Genomic DNA, 23,630 nt, shown 5'->3' with positions numbered 1-23,630 from the left:
AGAAAGAGCGAACTAAAAAAGAGCTACATATAGGAGTAAAATGTTGAATCGTCTCCAATTTGATCCAACCACATGCCGGGGGTTCTTTTTTTGCAATGCTGCTGTCTGCAAGAATGGGGGAGCTTTGGAACGGCGTAATGGACCACCGCCCAAAGTCGGACACCACCATATAACACTCTGCGTCCGCTCCAGGACATTATGCAATAAAATGTCAAAACTGAATTCAATAACGAACCATTCGGGAGTAGGCCGCTAAGGGGGTTGGGATTACTAGTAACAAAAAAAAAGAACAGTAAAGGCCGGTGGGCAACAAACGTTCGAAAATGGTAAGCAACGTTTTCGCTTCGTGTTCCATTCGCTGTTTTGTCCAGAAGCGGAGACATTACTCGCAAATCGACTAGCAGTAGCTGAGTTTGCTAATGTATGTGTGTGTGCGGGTGTGTGTGTGTGTTTCCTAGCATTCCCTTTCTTCTATGTTCACCAGCAACGAGTATACGCTTCACGAAAAGTTCATAGAGACAGTTTTAAAACGAAAGACTTGTGCGCTACCATTCGGCACACAAAACAAGCGACGAACCCCCTTACTCGCTCGCTTGTGCGGGTTTTCGCGTGCTTCGAACGCAGCAGTAGGTTAGGGTTTGCCTTACCAGGGATATAATAAATTGTATGCCACATGTTTCGTGTGCAACGCTGCCTACGGTGGCACAGCGGTGGAAGTTTTCGAAGAGAGTGTGTAAGCGTTGAAATGTAGCTATATAGGTTTCAGTGTTTTTTTGTTGTCTTTTTCTTCCAAACCAACCCAAAAAACAAGCGAGCCGAGCGGGAGTGAAATGGTGACGAACGGTGTATAATTTGGGTAGTGTAAAAAAATTTGCACCATCATAAATCCTTCATCTCCACCCGCTCCTCCCTCCCTCTTTCCGCTCCTGACGCAAACCCCACCTTAGGGAGTTCATTCTGCTCTCTGTACGAGCCCCCGGTCAACAGAATGGACGGTAACGGTGGATCGTAGTATCCTTTCCTTTTTTTTCTCTCTCCCCCCGAAATAGTGTGTCCCGTCTGCTCGGTAGGTTTATTTTTATAGCTGATGATTTCTGTTGCCGATTCGGCGTTGTGGGTTTCCTTCTTCTTTTTTTAGCAACTGTTTGTGACCGGTTGCGAAACACGTTCGATTCTAGGGCAGAGATAAGTTCACAATTAAGCTGAGATGGTGAGTGAATGGGGTGTGATACGTATACGTTTTTTTGGCGGAAAAAAGAAAAACCAAACGGAAAGAAATAAAAACCCAAACACATCCTCCGCAAGGAACCGCCCGAACGTAAGGGAGTTACGTTACGAAATTTGGAACCCCTTTGTCGAACGTTTCCTCAGGGCATTAGGAGCGATGATCTAGTTCAACTAATTTTTATCTGCTTACATGATATTTATTCAACTATTTTTTTGAGCTTTCCCATGGATGTTAGCTTGTCAATTAAGTCTTATATTTTAAATAGCAACAAAAATTTTTTTTTAAAAAATTTGGTACTCATTTGAATACATAGAATTTAATTCCATTAAAAATATAAATTGCAAATTAATAATTATTTACTTTGCTGCAAAAAAATCAACGTACCACAAGATCATGTTAATGTATTCAAGCTCACCTCATCTCATTAGTATTATTTCGTCACTAAGTATGACTCTCATCACCTTCCCAGTTGAAGGTAACGCAGAAGTACTAACCGTTTTAGAAGAACAACAACACACGAAAAAAGAAAAAAACTCTCTTCAAGTGTGACGTTAATTTATTCAAAATCAACTCGAGCAAACGAAGAGGCAATCACTGCTTTGCAAACAAAATCCAACAAGGTGAAGGTCTATTTTGACTAAATTACTGCTGGACAAAAAAAAAAAGCAAACCACAAAAACACTTTAACGGGAGGCAAAAGCAAACAGCAGCAGTCGTTAAAAACAAAACAAAAAAAAATGAAAAATCTTTAAAAACTACTACCCGAAACGGTAACATCTTCACACCTTCCCGTCATGCAGAAATGGAAATTTGACTGATCTTCGAATCTGGATGTTTGAGGTTTTTTTTTATTTATTTATTTACATTTTTCCAATGATCGATTTTGTGAGCTATTCCTTCTGGTTTTTTTTTTGTTTTAATTTTATTTTGGTTATTCATCTCCCCCGAACCAGTTGCGAGAGACAAAAAAAAACAAAAAAAAACCCGTTTCCTATCACCTACACCCGGGTACGATGGGACGACCTTGATCAATTTATTACCTAATGACGCCGTCTTTGCTCCGGCAAGAAAGGAAAAAGCGCGTGGCTCCGATCGGTCCATAACGCACCGGGGCCTATTATCCACAGTGTTGAATGTGGTATAAGATTTTTTTTGTTGGGAGGAGGGAACTGGCAAAAGGCGAAGAGAATGTCAGCGATTATCATAAATTAAAATGGTGCGCGCACCCCCCACGGGGAACGTGTGCCACACGCTTAAAGGGGTTGGAAAGAAAGGCGAGCCTTTCCTTTGGCAGGTAAATATTTGTTTGACAAACGCTTTGTTTGTGTCCTTTTGCTAACTTTAATGTTTTTCCTTAGCTTTTTTATAACAAAGCGTTTTTTTTTAAATTAATCAACACCTCCGAAAGGAAAAAAAACCCTCACCGGAAGACAAAACAAAACGTCCCATCATGCTCTGGTCACCAACGATTAACGATTGCGTTTACGTTTTAATTTTATACCACCGTTTGATTGTTTTTTTTTCTTCTCTTTTTCTTCCCCCCCCCCCCCGGGTCCCACCCTTAAGTGAGGCAAGATTAGCTTATGTTCCTTTTTTTTCTTCTGTAATTAAACTGTGCTTACACGCTTTGCTTGCTGCATGATACCACGAAAGCTTTCGCAACAATTTGTTTTTATTTCTTCTCACATCACCAGTATGATACTGTTTAACTATTGCTACAGGAAGAATGAGTTTGCCGAAATTTGTTGAAGCATAAAAGCCACATTTTTTTTTTTATGGTGACTTTTTTGTTTTTCATTCTAACACACAGCAGAAATTGTGCCAAAAACCCCACTAGCTTAAGCTAGCAAGACAAAACGCAGTGACTGGCAGAAAAAGGACAAACAGTAGAGACGATGAGGGAGAAAAAAATCAAACCAAGTACCAATCTCCCATGAAGCACAATTTTATGCTCACCCACGCGCACTTACGGCGTATCGTGCGATCAATGACAACGGAGGGTGGAATAGAATGGCATGGAAAGAATAATAAACAACAATAAGATATTACTACATAAGCGACGTTACAGCATTAACTGTTTTTTTTTCCACCTTCCTGACACCGAAGTTCTCATTCGTGGCAAGAAGTAAACGGAATGAAACGATAAAAACAAAAGTTGTGGAGTTAAACGTTCATCTTAATCGATCCATTTCAGTTTACCTTGAGGGGTTTGCTGATATGCTCGTTGATAAAATAAATTAAGCGAAAAAAAAGAGACCATTCGAGCTGATGATGCGATTTTTATGTTCTTTAGTGTGAAATGTAGACTTGGACGATTTAGAACTTTAAGCCCCGGAGCTATGAGCATACCTAAGGATGAGAATTTTCTCAGAACTTGAAACCTCAAGGAACTCAGGAGTTTTTTTTAGGGAGTTTTGTTTTAAAGAAAACCTGGCACTTCAACACAAAACTTCAAAAAAGTTTGACACAATTTTTGAGGAACTATTTTAAGGCTCCGGACTTCTCAGAACTTTAAACCTCAAGGAACTCAAGAGTTTTTTTTTGGGAGGGGATTTGCGATTTGAGGAAAGCCTGGCACTTCGCCAGAATTCAGGAGTTATTTTTGGGAGGGGATTTGCGATTTGAGGAAAGCCTGGCACTTCGCCAGAAATCTCAAAAAGTTTAAGACTGATTTTAAAGAACTTTTTTAGAGCTCCAGACTCCTCAGAACTTAAAACCTCAAGGAACTCACGAGTGATTTTGGGGTATTAGAGCTTTGAGGAACGTCTGGCAAATCAACACAAAACTTCAAAAAAGTTTGAGACAATTTTTGAGGAATTGTTTGAAGGTTCCGAAGTCCTCAGAACTTAAAACCTCAAGGAACTCACGAATGATTTTGGGGAATTAGCGCTTTGAGGAAACCCTAAGCCACATCAGCACAAAACTTTAAAAAAGTTTGAGACTGTTTTTGAGGGATTATTTAAGGGCTCTGGACTCCTCAAAACTTAAAACCTCAAGGAACTCTGTAGTTTTTTACGAGAGTTGTGCTTTAAAGAAAGCCTGGCACATCGAGAATAACCTCAAAAATGTTTAAGATAATTTATGAGGAATTATTTTAAGGCTCCGGGCTCTTCAGAACTTAAAACCTCAAGGAACTCACGAGTAATTTTGGGCGATTTGCACTTCGAGGAAAGCCTGGCACATCAACACAAAACTTCAAAAAAATTTGAGACCATTATTGAGGAATTATTTGAAGGCTCGGGGCTCCTCAGAACCCAAAACCTCAAGGAATTCAGGAGTGATTTTAGGGAAGTTGTGCTTTAAAGAAAGCCTGGCACATCGAGAATAACCTCAAAAATGTTTCAGATAATTTTTGGGAAATTGTTTTAAGGGTCCGGACTCCTCAGAACACAAAACCTCAGGCACTCACAAGTAATTTTAGGGGAGTTGCGCTTTGGGTCTTCCAAAAAGGCTTGAAACAATTATTGAGGAATTACTTTAAGATCCCGGGGCCATAACGGTTGAAGATTTCCTCAGAACTTAAAACCTCAAGGAACTCACGTGTGGCGATTTACGCTTTAAGGAAAACCTGGCACATCGACAAGAACTTCAAAAAGTTTGAGACAATTTGTGACGCACGTTGTGAATTAAAAAACAAAAAACCTCTTATCTAAAATATTAAATACGATAAATGGACATGGCTCTATTTTCCCTACACTACTGAAAGAATAAAGACGCTAAAAACAAAATATATAACAAGACCTCGTAGAATATGCGATTAAATTTAAATAATGGCTTTATTGACTCCATTCGTACAAGGGAAATGTATTATACCCAAAAGTCAAATAAATCATTCGCCAAGTAATTCGCTCGGAAGCAGAAATAAACAGTTGAGGAAAACAAAAAAAAACCCCTTCCCAAAAATCTAGGTTAACGAATTTCACATTTCTGTTGCCACCATTCGATAGAACTTCAATGTTCCATTAATAAAAAGGAAAATAAAGCTAACAACAAACGACAGCGACAGCAAAATAGCCTTTTTGAAAAGCTAATGATTTTCCATCATTAAAGAACCATTCGAACCGTCGTGAAGGGATGAGTGAGTGATACAGTAAGGGAATGATCGAGTCCTTGACCCACTTGACGGGTGTTAAAGTTGCAGCTCCGGAAATTTTTTTTCCCCCGTTCCTTCCCAACCACTTATGGGCTAATGACCGGGGACTGCTCACGGTTTCGTATGGATACAATTTTTCCAAAAAACCCTAAAACATCAAAATCAGGACAGGAAATTCCCCTTCACACCAGTGAATGCGGAAGAACCACCCGTGCCGGAAGTCATTCGTTTCGACCCATTCCTTCCTCAAGAAAACAAAAACTCCTTCCAGTGACCTCGATTCAAAATTAAGGACATTCTCAAAATCTTCCTTTTACGAAGTTTTAGGTCTCTTTGTGGTTTGTTTACCTTACTCAACCTGCCACTCGTAACGTTTGAGGTGGATCACATTAGCTTCCAACGAGAGTCCTTAATTTGTTACTTTTAAAATGAACATTGCTCACGAACAGGCACACGAACGAGGCCATCGTTAGGACAAATCTACGAATCACGCTGTAAACGATTAAGATGTAGATTTTTGTCACCCCGAGCTTTTGTCACTGCAGTGAACGATGGTATTTTTCAAAACTATGCGTTTTAAATGTGTTGCAATACAGAACACTCTACCCTCTTCGCTTCGAACGAAAATTTAAAGCACAGTCAGATAGTAAACTGACACGCTAACGCTACATAATCACGTTCGTATTCCTACGTCCGAACAATGCTGCAAATGGGGCAGCAGAAGTGTGGAACACTTGATGGCATTATCTGCCAAATTGTATCGATGATTATACTTTTGACCTTTTTTTTCCTCTTATCGTGTTCGTAACGTGCGTGAGCTAGCCTTTTTACCCCCGGTGAAGGAACACAAGTTGCTGCACCTTGAGCTCCGTGCTCGACATGTTCCAACTTGTGCAATCCAGAAAGAAGGACAAGATATGCTTGTTTTTGTCGAGTGATTTTGTTGGTGTGTTACCTCTTCATACTGATATTTCCTTGCAATCGTTGGAAGGTTTTTCTGTGGCACTTATCTTTTTTCTTTTTTTTTTCTTAAATAATTGGTTTTCTTTTTTGTTTAGTGTGATTTTGTTTTTATTGTTTTTTTTTTATTTTGTTTTCTTGTCTTTTATACGATTGTGTTAGTATTTTTATTAGTTTTCATAAATGATTTTATTGAATTTGAAGTTTTTTTATTTCCTAGCTTTGTTAAACTATATTTTATAACAATTTAATAGTTTCTTACACAAAGTTTTTTTTTAATTTTGTTTATATTGTTTTGTGTTAGTTTTTCCTTTATTTTAAAACTTAAAATAAATGTAACTTTTTTTGATAAAGTCATTAAACTCCTAATCAAGTATGTAATGCAAAACAAGAAAACAATTAATTATGCTAAAATATTCAAAAGTAAACCAAAAAAACAACAAGCTTCTGGAATATATCTCTTATTCACATAAAAACACAAACAAAAACACATATCCTTAAACATAAACTAATTCAAACGAATGATGAAAAAAACATGCAGTAAAACAATAAAAATATAAAAAAAATGTAAAACCATGTGCCAATCTTGACGCGTTGATGGCACAAGACACTGATCTATATTACCTGCCACAAATTGCATCGTCTCATCGTCGCCAATCACCTCACCGGCGCATATTAAACGTACCACCCGGTGTATTTATGCAGTTTTTTTTTTACCTTCTCGCTCCATCCTCTACCTCATTTGAATGCATAAAAGTGAGGTGGTGTCGTTATTTTTCTACTTTTAATCGCTTGGCGCCAGCCGGCTCTCGACAAACGATGACAACACACCGCGCTACACACGGACGCATATGTACAGTGCAGAGCACCCTGTAGGGTAAAAACCTTGATCTTAAGGTGCCCTCACTGCTGTTGCACTACCCCCCTCCCATCCCTCCTCCCGATTGTGCTTCGTAGTGGATTTATAGAGAGGAAAAGTAAAACGAAATCAAAACAACAACAAAAAAAAGCGATCCAAGCAAGAAGCAATAAATAAGAAACAACAACGACCGGCTGTTTAATAATAGTAGCCGCCCTGTCAGCTATGCGAGTAATTACGGATTCGATCCGTAGCAATTCCGCACACTGACGCCTGTCCGGGGTCACCCGGCCAAAAGGGATGACAGAGGGGATGTTGCTCAAAGGGAGAGATGGAGAGGCGAGAGAGAGAGAAAAAAAAACAGCTCTAACACCAATGAGAAACCCTTTGACAAAACAGGTGGGTTGTAATGACGATTTTTTTCCCCTGCCCTTCTATCTAAATAAAATTAAATATATACTCAATGTCTCTCCGTTAGCGTAGTGAATGAAGCGCAAAACAAAAACGGTTTTTCATAGACGAAAATAAACAAATTTCAAACTCAAAAAAAGAACGGCAAAAACAAAAAAAAACAAAATCCCATTTTTTTTTGCATGCTAAAGTTAAGGAGGAAGTTGGGGTCATTAACAGTGGCACTAATAGTACAGGTAAACATTCGTAATTATGTTCGATTGTTTGAGTTTCGAGTATGTGTACACATTTTGACAAGTGTGCAGCGATTGAGTGCAAACACATGAAAAACGCCTGAATGTAGGCAATATGTGTGTTTTTCTAGCTTATTGGGCAATAGGAAATACATTTTTATCCAAAATTAGAAACAAAAAAAAACATTTCAGCAAGAATATGAGAAAAAGAGAGAGAGATGAATGAAAGATTGATTGGTTAGGAAATAAATTAAAATTATTTTGCCGAAAAAAGGGTGAGAAGAAAAACCGTGCGATAATCATACTTTGTCTAATCATCCCTCCCCTCCCCGGTAGGCCATTCCCGAATAATTCCCTTCCCGAGGTTATTTAATCCTTTCGAATCGTTTCGGGAATTATTTTTCATTCATTCCTGTTCTTTGTTTTTTTTCTTCCCATTCTTGGTTTGGTTTTGTGCTTTTTGTCAAGCATGATTAAATGTTCTGCCAAATTCGTTTGAACCTTTCTGCTCTTCAATTTTGCTGCGTTCTATTCATTCCTCACCGGGAGATGAAGATTTGTTTTTTTTTTTGTAATGAATTTTTGTTCAGCATGTTGGTAAAAACTTCAGCACCGATCGTCAGGGTTTTTTTTTCTTCTTTCAAAATCGCGTCACACCAAAAGTGATCAAAGCAGTTGGCGCACGGGTGAAGGTCGATCGAGGCCGTTTTGTCGTCGTCGACCGACGTTTGCCCGCTGAATGTTTATCTTACAGACAAACCGCACAGTCTGCCCCGAGGCGTCTGCCTCGCTTCTGCATGCGCCTTGCACGGTGAAGGAAACCACTTAGCCCCTAGCCAAAAACGCACTGCGCGAAGCGAAAGGCCACTCTCGGTGTTGTTTGTGATGCATGTGGGCGAAATTTCCGTGCCACGAGTGACGGGGCCGGTTAAGTGCCGGGGCTATGTAGGTGACATTGATTTCCATATTCTAGCCCGAACCCCCCCCCCCCCCCCCACTCCGGTGGTGAACGCATCTCGCGAACGGATAGATGGTGAAGGCAATTACTGTTTTGAATGTTTTAAAAGGTTTATGATAAATTTTTTTCTTTTCGTTTTTTTTTTTGCTAAAAGGTGGAAAACATAAATGTTTTATTCATGCAGTTTGAGCACAATTAAGACATTTTTTTTAATGTAGCCAGCAAATGTCAGCAAATCAACGGGAAATGATTAAGGTTTAGGCATTATTTAGCATCAAATTTAAACATTTATTTACAAAATATTTAAATCACTAATTCAATTGCCAACGGCTAGGTGGATGCATTAATGAAGTACTTCTCAAACACCTAAAAATTCAAAAATCTAATTTTAATTTCGTTCACCATTTTGATGAAAATTTAAAATTTCAACACTCATTCCGACCAGAATAGAGTTTAAGTTATCTTAAAGCTTTTAATTTCTGGTAGTTTTGGGGCAAAACGTCAATGTGTCGTGCAAACTTGATTTTTGTTTCACCGTAGCTCCGAAGAAAGGTCAATTTTTTAGTTGAAGAAAAAAAAATATAAAACCATTCCTAACCTAATATATGATATAGTTTTGGGTTTTAAAAAACAAATGACCTTCTTCTGAAATTCGGAATGTATCTCCTGATAAAAGTCTTGGTTCATTAGAATCTTTAGAGGCCACGCAGTCATTCAGTTGATTTTGGCCTAAATGTGGAAATAAAAAAACGCTTTTGTTTGAACTCTCATATTTATCCCACAGGCAAAGGTTTACGTGTTAACATGACAAAGCATCCCACAAAAACCTCGAACCAAACCTCGGAAGACTGTAAATCAACAGACTAACGCTGTTGCTCAGGAACAAGAATACAAGAATATTGAAGTTAACCTCAAGAATATCGTTTTATCGACTCATATTTAAAACCTTGTTAGTAATTAACACTAGAACTACCGGACCAGCCATTTTGACTGAAACGCTTCAATTTCATCACATTATTTTTTGGGGTTAAACAATCCTAACAATTGAAACATGAATTTTACGACCTATAATAAACAATAAAATATACTTCAACTATTCAAAATCGTTTAAAAATTAACTACGAACAAAAAACGCTTAAAACGCTTCGTAGTTCTAGTATTCAAAAACTTTTTTTTGTGATACTATCCTCTCAATATAATATCAAAATTTAATCAGAAACTAACGCCACATTCGAACTAATAAGACTAATAAACTATTTTCTCGGTGTTTGTGGTCCGATATCGTATCATCGTTTCAACACGCGTAAACCCGTTAACATGCACAAAGGGGTAGTAAGCAAACCACTAATTCGAAACCCTAATCAAAACGGTGAACCGTCGGAGGTGCCATCATCGATGGGCCGATTATTATAATCATTTCCGATCGAATGACATTTTGCGTGTGTGAGGAGACAAAACTCCCAAAAAAAAAATAAATACAATAAACTGCAGCTTCCACGCTGGTGCCATACGACCGTGATAAACCACCCTGTGATGTGTTTTTTTTGGGGGTGTTTTTTTTCTCATCCCCCTCGGGGCGAAAGGTGGCTGCATTTTAAAATTCGGTTTTTACCCACCCGTGGTGTGGCGCACGAGGGCTCCGGGTGTCGATTTGTCAAATGAGTCCCACCCTCCTACCCTCATCCCTTCCCCACCCCCGCTGGGTGATATTGATCCCCATCGGACAGCCGGGGTGCGGCGTCGACAGCTTCACAGGCTCGCTCGCCCAGAGGCTCGTGCTAATGATGGTGACCGAACCGAAACAAAACCCCCCAAAAAAAAAAACATTCAAACGAAGGTAGCGCTTCCGTCCACTTGAGTTATCTCGAAAGGAAAATACATAAACAGAAGTGAAGAGAGAGAGAAAAAAAAGAGTTAAGGAAGCTGAATAGGTAGCTTTTGCGCAACATCGTCTCTCTCTCTTTCTTCAAACAAAAAAAAAACACACACAGCACGCTGTCTGTAGTGCGACCTTTTCCTTGTGCATCAAACCGTTATCGGACGGTGTTGTTTGAATAATGCACGGTAACGGCCCCAAAAAGGAGAGCGGTTTTTTTCTGTCGTTTGATATTTTCCCGAGACAAATCGAACGGATGTGTATGCTTGAAAGAGAGAGAGAGCGTGAATGATTGCATACGCTTATGCTCCCTTTTTGAGTCGTCTTGGACCCATCAAATAAGGGTGTCCGGTATGGGGTGGTACAAAGAGGGGGGGGATGGGGGGCTCAACCTCGATTGGCATTTGATCTAACTGGATCGGAATGGACGTGAGCGCGCGCGTGACGGGCGCATAAGCATACGAACGCATAATTCATCAAGCACGACCTCGGTCCCTCTCGGGTACCGGTTACACGCTGTACCGGGGGGAAAGCGTTTTTTTTTGTTCGTGATAAATGATTAATTAATAACACATTCGGTTCCGTTTGCAAACGTCCCCTCCTTGAGTTTGTTACTTCGATACGGGTTTGTTCATATCCGGCAGGAAATGATTTGTTAAGTAATAAGACAAAAAAAAAATAATATGAAAAGCGATTGATTGTGAATAATTCCAATTATGATAAAAAAAATACATTGAGAGAGCAAAAAAAATGTAGAAAAAAAATATTTATTTATTTAAAAAAAGTAGAAATTTTTTTTTTAATTTATCATAATTTAATTTGTAAATCAATTTTTTTTAAATATATTATGAGAAGCATTTTTCTAAAAAAATAGTTTAGTGCGACGCAAGCGAATAATAAACAATATTTTTAAAAGCCTTCTTTGTTTAATTTAGTTTGCAAATACCATTTTTCAGAGCAAAAACAATAAATTAAAATTTTAAAGAAAGGTTCCTCGCTTTTCGAGCGTTTAAGTCTTTCTTGCAATTTTTGCGAATTTTACTCTCATCTCGTTTAAAACTCGTTTTCGCTCAGTATTAAGAGAAAAGCTTAATTTAAGACGCGTTTCGGGCCACGAGAATTTTAAAAGCAATCGAAAAAAAACATTCGGATATGATCGAATAAACAGTTAAGCCTCTACCCTCTAACCTACTGCTAACCTAATATCAACTGATGACAGGAAAATTGCGTACCATGTCCAGAGAATTGCTCACTCAATTCCATTACACCAACGGTGTAATTTTGTGTGGCAGCTTCCCCTCTCCGCCCTCCCCCCACCCTCACCCCCCTAAAGATGATGAGCAATGCCGTTTGTTCGCTGAAGGGATGTGTCAAATTAAGGCTTGCTCCCCTTTATTGCAATCACAGACTAGCGGGTGGCTCTCTTTCTCTCTTTTTAATTCCTCGCTCGTACTGATGTAACCTTTACCCGAAAAAAAAATCATCCCCGTGGAGACTGGAGATTGGAGCTACCTACCTAATTTCCTGTCGTTAAACGACCACCAAATCAAAACATCGTTCCAGCTGGTTCATAGGAGAATTTTTGATGCTCCATTCCAATCAACCGCGGGGGTAGAGCGTCGGTACCAGTGAAGCGCCGTTTAATTTTGGGCCCACGGAAATTGGACCTCGGAATGTACGCGGCCGAAGGGGTTAATGAGGCCACCACATAACATCCGGCGAGAGCTGAAGCAAGACGTTGCTGTACGTGTTGAATAGCTGTACGCTGTGCGCTTATTGTGAAGATTTGCACAAGACAAAGAAAGGTATTCAACATCTTCAGGGACATTCTTCCGTGGAAAGAATCGTTCGATCGATTCTTGCCAGCCGTTGAGTGGCTTCGAGAGCGACTGCAAACACGTACATGGTTCTGCTTATACCTGGCCGTTACAATCAATGATGTGCTTGTGTACCAAACGCACATTAGCACACGCGTGCTATGGTAGAAATTACTTCAGAAGAGTCGTTCTCAAGAAGAATCTACCGGCTTCTCGATGACCCAAGCATCTAGTATTGTGGATCGTAAGATCGGGGTTCCTCATCAGTGCTGACCTTTGGAGTGCGCTAGCCATACCTTTGTTCCATGCCAATGGAATCGGAGCCCTTCTGCAACTAAAGTTCAATGAACTTGATGGCGAAAAGGTTCGTTTCGTTCTTAGAATTTAAATGCACTGTAAGAGTTGTATTGGAAATCGCTTGAAATGGATTTTGTTGGAAATATATTCTTGCAAAATATGGAATATTTTCACGAAACAATATATTATAAAACTCTAATAAAGAGAGTCCCATTCTGTCATCGTTCCATTTATCCGTTTTCCCCTAGCAAAGTTCATCCGTAACGACCCTAACGTCGATTACGGACGATCTCAAAAAATTTGCATTAAGTGACGCGTTAAGCGTCCTTTCGTTAAAGTAGCCGTTCATCCAGCAAACAAAACAGCAAACGACAAGATGGAACAGTACCTTCCGTAGCCATTTTGTCTGGGTGCGGTTTGCTCTCACTCAATATCCCGTGCTTGTGCATAATTTTTCAACCAAGCAATTGTTTTCTCCACCAACAGTGAAATTATTATCTTTTTTTTGCATTGTTTTGCTACAAATTTCCAATGTTCATCGTCGGTCTAAAAGATAGGACTAGTGATGGGCACTCGGAATCGAAACTACTTGGTTCCGATTCCGGAACTAATTGCGGATCTGATTCCAGAATCAATTGCGGATTCGATTCTGGAATCAATTCCCAATCCGATTCCGGATCCGATACCGGAACCAATTCCGGATCCGAAACCGATTCCGGAACCAACTCCGGATCTGATTCCGAAACCAATTCCGGATCCGATTCCGATACCAATTCCGGACCTGATTCCGGAATCAATTCCGGACCTGATTCCGGAATCAATTCCGGACCTGATTCCAGAATCAATTGCCGATTCGATTTTGGAACCAATTACGAATCCGATTCCGGATCCAATTCTGGATCTGATTCCGGAATCAATTCCAGGCCCGATTCCAGAACTAATTCCGAGACATACATAATTCCGAACCTACTATCAGGAATCGATTCCGTAAAATTTGGAGCGCTCCGGAATCGAGAGCGCCCATCACTAGACAGGACTGGTGGCGAAATCAAACTTCAGCCCGGCACTTCGAACGTGAATATTCTAAACAGGCCTAACATTTTAAGGACCATCTTCTTCGATTTTTTAGTTGCAATTTGGTGCTTCGGAAAAACAGGAGAACCTCCGGAGGCTCCCCCTTCCAAACCAATAATTTATTCCTTCTGTTGTTGCGCTGCACTGGGGCGCGTTAATTTTCTCACTCTTTTGCTTTCTCACGTACACACAAAAAAAAAACACAAATCCCTCTTTACCAAGAATAGGAAAATACCCTGTACTGGAGGTAAGGAAAATTTTTCCCCGCTCGGTGTTTTTCTCGAACGCGGCCAAGTAAGAGTCGCTTTCGTCATGTGAGCGAAAAGGTCAGTCAACCTATTTGCCCTTTCCCGCCTCCCCTTTTTGCAACCGGAGGTTACGTCTCCTAAAAAGGTTCTTTATGAGTTTTTTGACTCACCGCTATTCGCTTCGTTCGATCACCATCTAACCCTGCTAAACGGTTCTCTTTTCACCTTTTCGAGTCTTTCGTTCTTTAGACATTTTTTTTGTTATATTTGGGGTCACCGATTGGGTGAACCCAGCATATCCCAGCATTAAAAAAGCGTGCAAATGAGCGAGTTCCTTATCCGATTCATGTTGGGGTCGGAGCGCTGGGTTTTTTCCTAATATACCCGTTTTCCCAAAAAAAGAATCATGAACTTAACTTTATCGATACTTCATTCAGGCAAAATAGAAAAACATATTAATTTTGCACGAAGGCATGCCTGGTGACCGGGGTGGTGATGTGCCGAATAAAGGAATACAAAAGTACATGTTTATTATTTGCTATCGTCACGCACATTTTAATAAATACATTCATTTCATTGGCCCCTTATTAATTAGTGGCGTTAAACAAATGCTTGATGACTTTTTTTTTCTTTTAGCTACATGCAAATAAAATTAACAAGCTAGACAAATTAAAGTTGGACGTAGCTTTTCGTCTGCTTTCCGTCTGCTATAAATTTTTTTTATATACAAAAAAAGAAAAACTGGAAAAATGGAATCATAACCATTCTCATTAAAAAAAACACATTCCAACCGGCAGGGGATACTTTTAAGCGTTTAACATTTAATCTCTCTTTTCCGAGCTTAATCGGTGCTTTAGGTAAGTCGCCTTTGACAATGAATGTGATTTTATCCATTCCAATTGTGGTTTGCTTCGATCAATTTTCCTAAGCTTAACGCTTAATGTTCCGAAAAATGGTGTCCAAAACCGGCGAAGCTTCCCCGTTTAAGGTGAGGGAATTTGTTTTCCCGGCTAAAAACCATTTATCTACTAAGAGCCATTCATTGGAGTTGGAGAAAAGCGATGGAGTTTGAGAGAAACAAAACACAAGTAAATTAAATAATAGAAACCAGTGTCACCGAGCGAACTTATCAACCGGACCGGGTGGATTTTAAGACCATTAGCTACTTTATCTTCAATACGAAAAAGGGTATGGAGAAATGGAGACAGGTGCGTGAAAGTTAGGGTAGTAAAGGCTACCAGCACGCACAGGCCTGCTAACGCAGCTTTTTCCCACCGATTGTCTTGTTTCACGGTCGATCACCGGGTGCAAGTGGTAGCCGCGATGAACCACTTGAGATTAGGTGCTGTCGGCTGCGAATGGTCTCTTCATCATCGCCGGTCCCCAGTATGTGTCTCCCGGGTGTGACAGCCGGACGTGATTGTGATCTTCACCGGCTTGATGGTGACCGTGGAACGCAAAGAACGGTAGCGAAAGAAAGACATTCTTTCCGTTAGTGGAGTGGGAAATTTATCACACGAGCGCGATGGCAAATGCAGGACAAGCACATCGTTGACACTTTAAGAGGGCATTCCTGCCCTATGATGCTGACATATTGTAAAACCAACCCATTTTCTTCTTTTTTCGGAAAATTCTGGAAGAAAAATGAAAATAATCTAATCAAACTAACTCACAAAGACTAGTCTTATTCAGTTGATATCTCTTCTAGTAGAGATCTTCTACTACAATTGAAAATATTTCATTAAACTTGTTGGGAATTAAGGAAATTAAGATTTCAGGAATTCTGAAACGTAGTACAAGGGAAATCTTTCATGAAATATTTCAACGACTACTAGAAAGGGACTGCACTAGATAAGTTACTTGGACTTATTAGAATAAACTGTAATGAATTTGACTTGACTTAGCCAGCCACCACATCGTGAGAATTTCTCACAAAACTTTTACAGGCTTTTCAAGTTGAAGTCTTAAAATTGAAGGCAATTCTTGATACTTTTCAAGTTGAAGTAGATAATGTCACTGGCTCAGATCTAATTTGAGAGTCACCTCAGAGTCCTTGAGAGTCACTTGTCTAAACAGAGAACTTGACAATGTCGTCTAAAACATGAGTTTTAATATCAGTAACAGAGTCCATCTCGGAACTCTGGAATTTAAAGACATTTTTGCCTTTATATCTGAAGATATTGAAGATATAGCATCTCTTCACCTAATATTTCAATCTTAACCACTTTCCCACCTTCAAATACTCTCAAATTTAAGCCTCTATAAACTGCTACATACGCTGAAAATGGTTTCTGATGGCAGGAGGACTCGTGCTCCAGAGACTTGGAAAATAATGCGAACCACAAATACCTTCCTTACAGAGAGACCTCCAGATATAACTCAAAATATCCCCAAATAGGACGAATGGCTTCAAATAAGAAATACACTTGTCATACAAGAAACTATAAAATATTCCTAAACATATGAGGCGATGCCTTGCTAGGCAATTTTTGAAGATTTAGTAGACTAGGAAGACTATATTGAACACAAGGAGACATTGATTCTGCACTATCACTACCAACGGTTCTCCAGTTTTGCGCGTCTGGAGTACAGTAAACACGGCCGCCAAGTTGATGAGTTACGGCACAGTAAAAAGTTAATCACATACGCAATTACCAAGGTTTTGCCCATAAAAAGCATGTTTCTAAAGCAACAAAAAAAGCTCAAACTGCACTATTAATCTAAGTGTATTTAACGATGGGAAAAATGTTACTCAATTCAACTCCGTATTGCGTTTAATTTTATTGTGACTTCATGTAAATGATTGTTGGTTTGTTTTTTTTTGCTCGCTCGCGTACGGCAGAAGATGAGGTACGGTGTGCAATCAAGTATTGATGTGTGTGTTTTTTTTATACAGGAGTTATTAAATTATTCACCTCAATCGAGCTGTTTAATTCGAGCTGCCGTTGATGTGATGTGTTTTCTAAACGTACCACCGCACTTCCTTCATCGGTGGGGTTTTGATTCATATGTTAATTCTTTTTATTACTCCACCCCAAAACGACGTGCAGCGGCCATACACACATAAACCACAACGAGCGAAACGTATCCTGCCGGTCGTAAAAAAAACAACAACGAGCCTTCACTGTCGTGATGACAGCTTCCCGTGCCCCGCCATTTTGAACGCTTAGCTGTCATCGTTAAGGGTTTACCCACGGACAAAGCGATGATGATTGTCGCACAATAAAACAAACAGCACCGTGCCTGGTGAACAAAATCTGCTTACCAAGGGGTGTTGGTGCACCCTTGTTGGGGTGTTTTTTTATTACAGCCACACATTACTTCAATCTCGTTGCACTCGTCACGCGTAAAGTGGGCAAATGGTGTAATTGCAGCGAGCGAGAGTAAAGTGCGCCATAAAACGCTAACGCTATTCCACGAGGAACGCGGTAGCAAACGTGGCGCTACCGGACAATTTGCCTGCCGTGGGAATAGAATGGATGAATCTAAATCTGTTGCTTAATGCCTCCTTCCGCCCCTCCCAAAATGGTGCCAGTGATTGATCGGCAAATCCTTCCCCAGGACGCTTCTACGGTAAAGGCCAAGGGAAGTTTCTTTTGTGGAAATTTTTGCTTGAAGTGACTGAAGGATTTTGATCTATTAATCTTCGTCAAACGCGTCCGCAAACAGTCGGTCAGGCAACCGGAAATAGATGTTTTAAGTCTGTGATGATGATTTATTTTTATCCAAGGAACTTTAAGGTAGTCTATTCTTTGCTCTATTCAGTTCATCTTCAGTTTTTTTGTGGAGAACCAATAAAATGGCTACCTTAATCCAAAAACTCGTTTCAGGAATATCACGAGAATTCGAATTCTCGACATTCGTGGAATGATCCAGAGGTACCGAAATGTATGTCTTAACATTCTATAATAGTCCTTAATATATGCAAGTTTTTGAATTGTGTTTCTGTACAATATTTCTTCTTGAGATGGTTCCTATTCCCTTCGTCCAACTATCGATCAATTGATCACAGTAAATAGTTCGACACACACATGAGACGAAGGACGAATAGAAAAAGGAAGGAAAATAATCACTTGTTAACCTTCTGTCAGTAATGCTTCCTGCAACGGGTCTCTTCAACAGCCCGAACCGGATGAAGTGGCAAAACGTTGGCTGCCGATGGTTAGACGATACTTTTATGGGCGATCCTCTAGCAAAATCTCACTTTGCCCTTTTTGCTTGCTGGGAGTTGGTAACGGTGGAAGCATCCAAGCGTACACGCCACCACCAGTAGCACACCACGCGGGGTCGAACAAAATCGAATGTATAAAAGCAAAATAAATGACATACGATCGAGAGAATGGGAAGGCGAGACCTGCGATTTATGACAGTCGTTTTCACCCTCCCTCCCCCCCCCCCACGTGGCCGTATTTTATGTGGCGTCGGGTGCAAAACGAAGGTCTGCTAGGGCCCACGCCCCACATTGCAAAAGGTTAGAGATTAGCCGCATCTGTCCGAATAGCTTACCACCAACTCAGCGTGCCGCTGAGAGACGCTTAAAGTAAGCTTCAAACTCTGGAGGCGATACTGGGCAGAGTACGAAATGATGGAAGGCAAGATCTAACCCGTAGAAAGAGAGGGGGGGGGGGGGGGGAGGGGAATGGCACCCAAAAGTAGGTTCTTGAAAGTTTGCTTAGCATCAGCAGCTACTGGACCGGCTGGTTGATACAGGGTGACAGTCCTGGGACGATTTTCACGACATTTTCCAACCAAAAATTTCCCAGCCCAGGCCAGGGATTCCGTTTTAAACCATGTCCAGCCAGTAATAAAAACTAGTACACCAGACCAGAGGGGTAGAGAATATTGAGAAGCACACAAAAAAAATATAGCAGAAATCAAGGTGCACCAACGTACATAAGGTCAACCAGGGTGTGGGTGTGGTGGCCGGGGATGGCGATCCGTGACCGGCCACGGTTTGGAACTGCTCCGGCTGAAACAGTGCTGGGGAGTACTGTGCAACAGTTGCAAAGAATCGGAACCCTGGAGCGAAGGGGGAAGGTCTATAGGTTAGTCACGACTCCGGCTCCACAGTCCCGGAAGCAAAATTGGGTCCACGGTTTAGAGAACCCTCATCGAATGCAGGATCGATTGACTTGCGAGCTGGTTTTTTTTTTTGGAGCAAACTATTAAAGAAGGAGAGCTGAATGTCTATGAGGGCCAGCCACCACTTACCAGCGCAGTAGCGTACGAAGCCATGGTATGGAAGGAAGGCGAGAGAAAACATGGGAAAATAGTTTATAGTTTTGCGATGGCAGTGAAGTAACATGAGATGTCGAGAAGAGGAAAAAAAAAGGTAGAACCGTTTGAGAAGGTGGAAGTAGGGTACAATGGGACAAAGTTGTATGAGGGAAAAGCGACAAATCGCATGAAGAATAAAGCAAGCACAAAAAGGGATTTCAAGTGAACATGTGATGACACCATCGAACGCTAGACGAGAGCGTTTTAACATCGGCACACAGGAAATGTCACTTATTTTAACACTTGTAATGCAGTGCAAATCGATAAGTAGGCCTTCATTTTGTTAGTGTGTGTGATTTTGAAATAACATTACAGGTAAACAAAGCTTCGAGCTGTCAATTGCGCATAGTAATACACACTAGTAATGTCTTATTGAGAATGACAGCTGTCAACGAAATTTCGTTCTTCAATGTTTATTGTGGTTTAGTTCGCATTTTTATAATTATCCACCTCGAATGTGCCATATCTTTGTAAATCTCGTTTCTTTTATAAAGATCTAAACATAACCTCTAAAAATGGTGTCATTAGTGCCCTTTAATATAGTCCACTCTTGTTGTATTCCTTTCGCTCTTTCTTGCTCCCTCTCTCTCTCTTCTTCAGTGAACAATCGTAGCTGACATGGGAAAATGTGTCTCAGTAAATGAAACCGACAAGTGTGTTCACGTTCATACGGGAAAACCAGTTCAACCAGACCCATCAAAATCGAAACGATGACAAGCGCGGGTCTTATCTTCGCTGCTAGACAGCGGGTACCATTTCATCGCCATTCCTCGTAACGAAACGTAGCCGGCAAAAGACTGACCGACCGAGCCCGTGGTTTCACAATTTACCATCGTTTACGCCAATTCTCACGCCACCGAACATGTCAACCCGAATGCGAACACCGCTGTGCTGGAATCTGCGGAATCTCTGTACCAGCGTGCGTGTAACGACCACTCGTCACACCACGGATACGCAACACGTACGCAGCAAAGCAAAAAAGCGAGCGAGAGAAGAAAAAATGACCAAGAAAAGCGGTACCGGAAGTTTGGTGACCAGTGGCGTACGAATTGATTAGAGAGCGCCAGCATTACTATTTCAACCGTACCGCCGATACGTGTTGTCCGTCGTAACTGGTTTCGCTACGACTTTTGCTCATTTCCACCGATTGGCCCAGTTTCTTTTTCCCGCTTCTCGCTAGTCATTTGGATGGTGTAACACCGTTTCAATCTCGTTCCAGTACACCACACGCGGAGGGTAATTTTCGTACAAAACTACGTCAACTATTTAACAGTACCGTCAAACATGTGTAATCAGGTTTCGTTACCTTTGCTAGTGATGTCGACGTCTCAGCGACGTTTAACCAACATTAGATGGCATAATATTCGTTGCATACCTGAAGTTAGAGAGAAGAAGAGAAAATAACAAACATTAGAAAATTGAAAAGTTTAAAATTTGAAGAAAAAAAGTTCACACAATTATTGATAATAAGAGGACCTCCAACAAAAAGGTTGTTAGATAATTTAAAATTTTGTATTAAAAATCTTGGAAAATACAAACAACTCAAATATGGATAGGGTTATCTGAAAAAAAATAGACGAGCAGACAACGTTGAGGTATCGGTTCGAACTACTGCTTTATGGTGCTGGTAACCCACCGAACATAGGCTCCATTTCGTAAAGCTATCCTTGCGTGAGGACGGGAGATCCAGTATTTGGCGATATTCCCAAGTCAACCCGGAATAACTACCAAAACCCTTCGTCGGTGATGAGTTTTGAAGAACATTGATAAACACGAGCTGTCGTCGGTCCAGAGATCCCTTTTGCCCCTGAACATCAAGATCCCCAAACATCCTTCAACATCAAGACACGGACTACTGATGGCGAGGACTCCCTGGAGAGACCCTGGAGCACAAGTTTCCAAAGTGTCCTTTGGTATATTTGATGCACACTGTTCAAAGAAATAGCAGCCATCGACATTTCTCCAGATCTTTTCCCAGAATTCTCTAAACTTCCTTTGCCTCCTCTAATCTAGGACGTTGATCAAGTATTTGGCGAAATTCCCTAGTGAACCCGGAATAACTATTAAACCCTTCATATTTCTTTTGTCCCTGAACATCAGGATCCCCGAACATCCGTGAACATCAAGACACGGACTACTGATGGCGAGGACACCCTGAAGAGACCCTGGAGCACAAGTTTCCAAAGTGTCCTTGGGTATCTTTGGAGCAAACTGTTCCAAGAAATAACAGCCATCGGCAATTCTCCAAAACTTTTCCCAGAAATCCCGAAACATCCCTTCCCTCCTCTAATTTAGGACGGTGGTCCAGTATTTGGCAACAATCCCAAGTCAACCCGGAATTACTACTAAAAGCCTTCGTCGGTGATGATTTTAGAAGAACATTGATAAACACCAGCTGTCGTCGGTCCAGAGATCCCTTTTGTCCAAGATCCCCGAGCATCCCTGATTATCAAGGCATGGACTACTGAAGCCGAGGAGACCGAGCGTCTTGGACCTGCTCAGTATGGAGGACTCCCTGAAGAAACCCTGGAACACAAGTTTCCAAAGTGCCCTAGGTTATCTTATCGTTGAACCACTCTATTCCAAGAAATATCAGTCATCGGCAATTCTCCAGACCTTTTCCCAGAATTCCTTAAACTTCACTCTCCTCCTCTTATCTGTTTTAAGTATCATTAGTTCAAGTAAGAGGACACTTATCCTACTACTGTCATCCAAAACACTTCTTTGTAGCTGAAAAATGTTTTTCTTTTTCAAGATCTTTTCCGTTCAATTTGCCGTAATGCAGAAATTAGCCACACTCTGCAGCGATAAGCGAAAGTACACACGACCTTCGCTACGTGAGTAGTTAGCCTGTTTTTATGTCCTGGCGCAAAAGCAAAACATGTTGAAGATGCAATCAATCCCATTACCGTCCAGGACAGAACGTTTTAAAGAAAATTGGTTTTCCCGTTGTTGCCAATCTGCTTGAAAGTGGTTTAATTGTCGTTGAGTATAGCAACACCACAAGTACGCATTGCATGAACAAAAAAAAAAGGGATAAGCTGGGGGGAGAAAAGGGCAAGGATAATCGCCCGTAACGAACGCCTATGTCCTTCCAGAAAGAGAGAAAAAAGGGAGAAGGAGAGTAACAACAACAAACAAACTCCACCGCCAATAAATATGGAATCCGTGAGAACACGTTTCATTTTTAATGTGACGAAATTTTCTGCACGTAACGGAACGAAGAATAGAAAATGGTTCTACTAGGTACCGATAATCAGGTAGGGTTTGAAGGATGGAAGGATGGAAGGCGGAATGGGGAGTTATGTTTTGCAGCAAATTAAAGGGCAACTTTTCCCGCACGGATGATTGCGCGCTGTGTGGTGATTCAATTTCTTCGAATGGGACGATTTTTGTTTGTCATTCGCATTCCGCTTTGTTTGGTGGCGTTGATGGGTTGCTATGGTTGATGGATGGGAGCCGGTCGTTCATCTTGATTGCTTGAGTTTGATGATCGATGATGTTGTTTTTTTCTTCCCGATTTTTTTGTTTGTGGTAACCTACCTGATCGTGAAATCGTTTTTTTTTCTTAACACAAAATAAATCACTTAATACACATCACAACGGTTGGCACTAGTACTTGTACTTCACAGCTTGATTCTTGACACAAAACTATGAAGAAATAATATTTTAAGCTCGATTCGATCTATTCACAAAACCGAACCATCGGCAAACAGCAACCGAGTGCGACTGAGTTTCACTTCATCAGTTTGCTGCGATGACTTCACGTATAATCCTTATTTTTTATGTCTCCTGCACTGCACCAAATGCATAACACGGATGACAGCGATTGCTGCTGCTGCTGCTGCTGCTCCTGCCACCGATACGGTCCTTGTGGTCGTCCGTGCCTTACCCGTACCCCGGCTTTAATAAGCGACGCGTACATTTAATTGATCTACCTTCTTTACATCCACTGTAAAACTGTGCTGGTTTTTTTTAACTCTCACACTCTTTATTTTTACAGTTCACCTTGCATCTTTTTTCACATCTTTCCGCACGCATTCCGTTGCGCTTGCTTTGCTTCTCTCTTTTTTTTTGTAGAGCTGATGCTAATTTGCCCAGCCGCGTTGCTAATATCGATAGGTCGACGTAATCGTATTAATCGGTCGTAAAAAATATATTGATTATCGTACCCCTTTTCTCATCTGTCCGTTGGGTTTGCCGCTTCTCCTCCCCCAGCGGGAGGGAGCAATTTGAAGAAGCAAAAACAGAAAAGTGAGGTTAAAAATAACTACAAGAATATGCTTCAACAACGGGAAG

The 23,630-nt window shown here is 40.8% G+C and overlaps 1 protein-coding gene across 5 annotated transcripts in view; it reads right to left on the bottom strand.

Annotated features, from left to right (window-relative positions):
• LOC125763279 (cadherin-86C) overlaps nt 1-23,630 on the bottom strand; it is a 145,559-nt gene that overhangs the window by 40,444 nt on the left and 81,485 nt on the right. The gene's annotated exons all lie outside the window — the stretch shown is intronic.

The sequence above is a fragment of the Anopheles funestus genome, chromosome X, assembly GCF_943734845.2.
Source record: "Anopheles funestus chromosome X, idAnoFuneDA-416_04, whole genome shotgun sequence".
NCBI lineage: Eukaryota > Metazoa > Arthropoda > Insecta > Diptera > Culicidae > Anopheles > Anopheles funestus.
The sequence above is the reverse complement of the archived record's forward strand: the minus strand, read 5'-3'. Positions and strand labels throughout refer to the sequence as shown.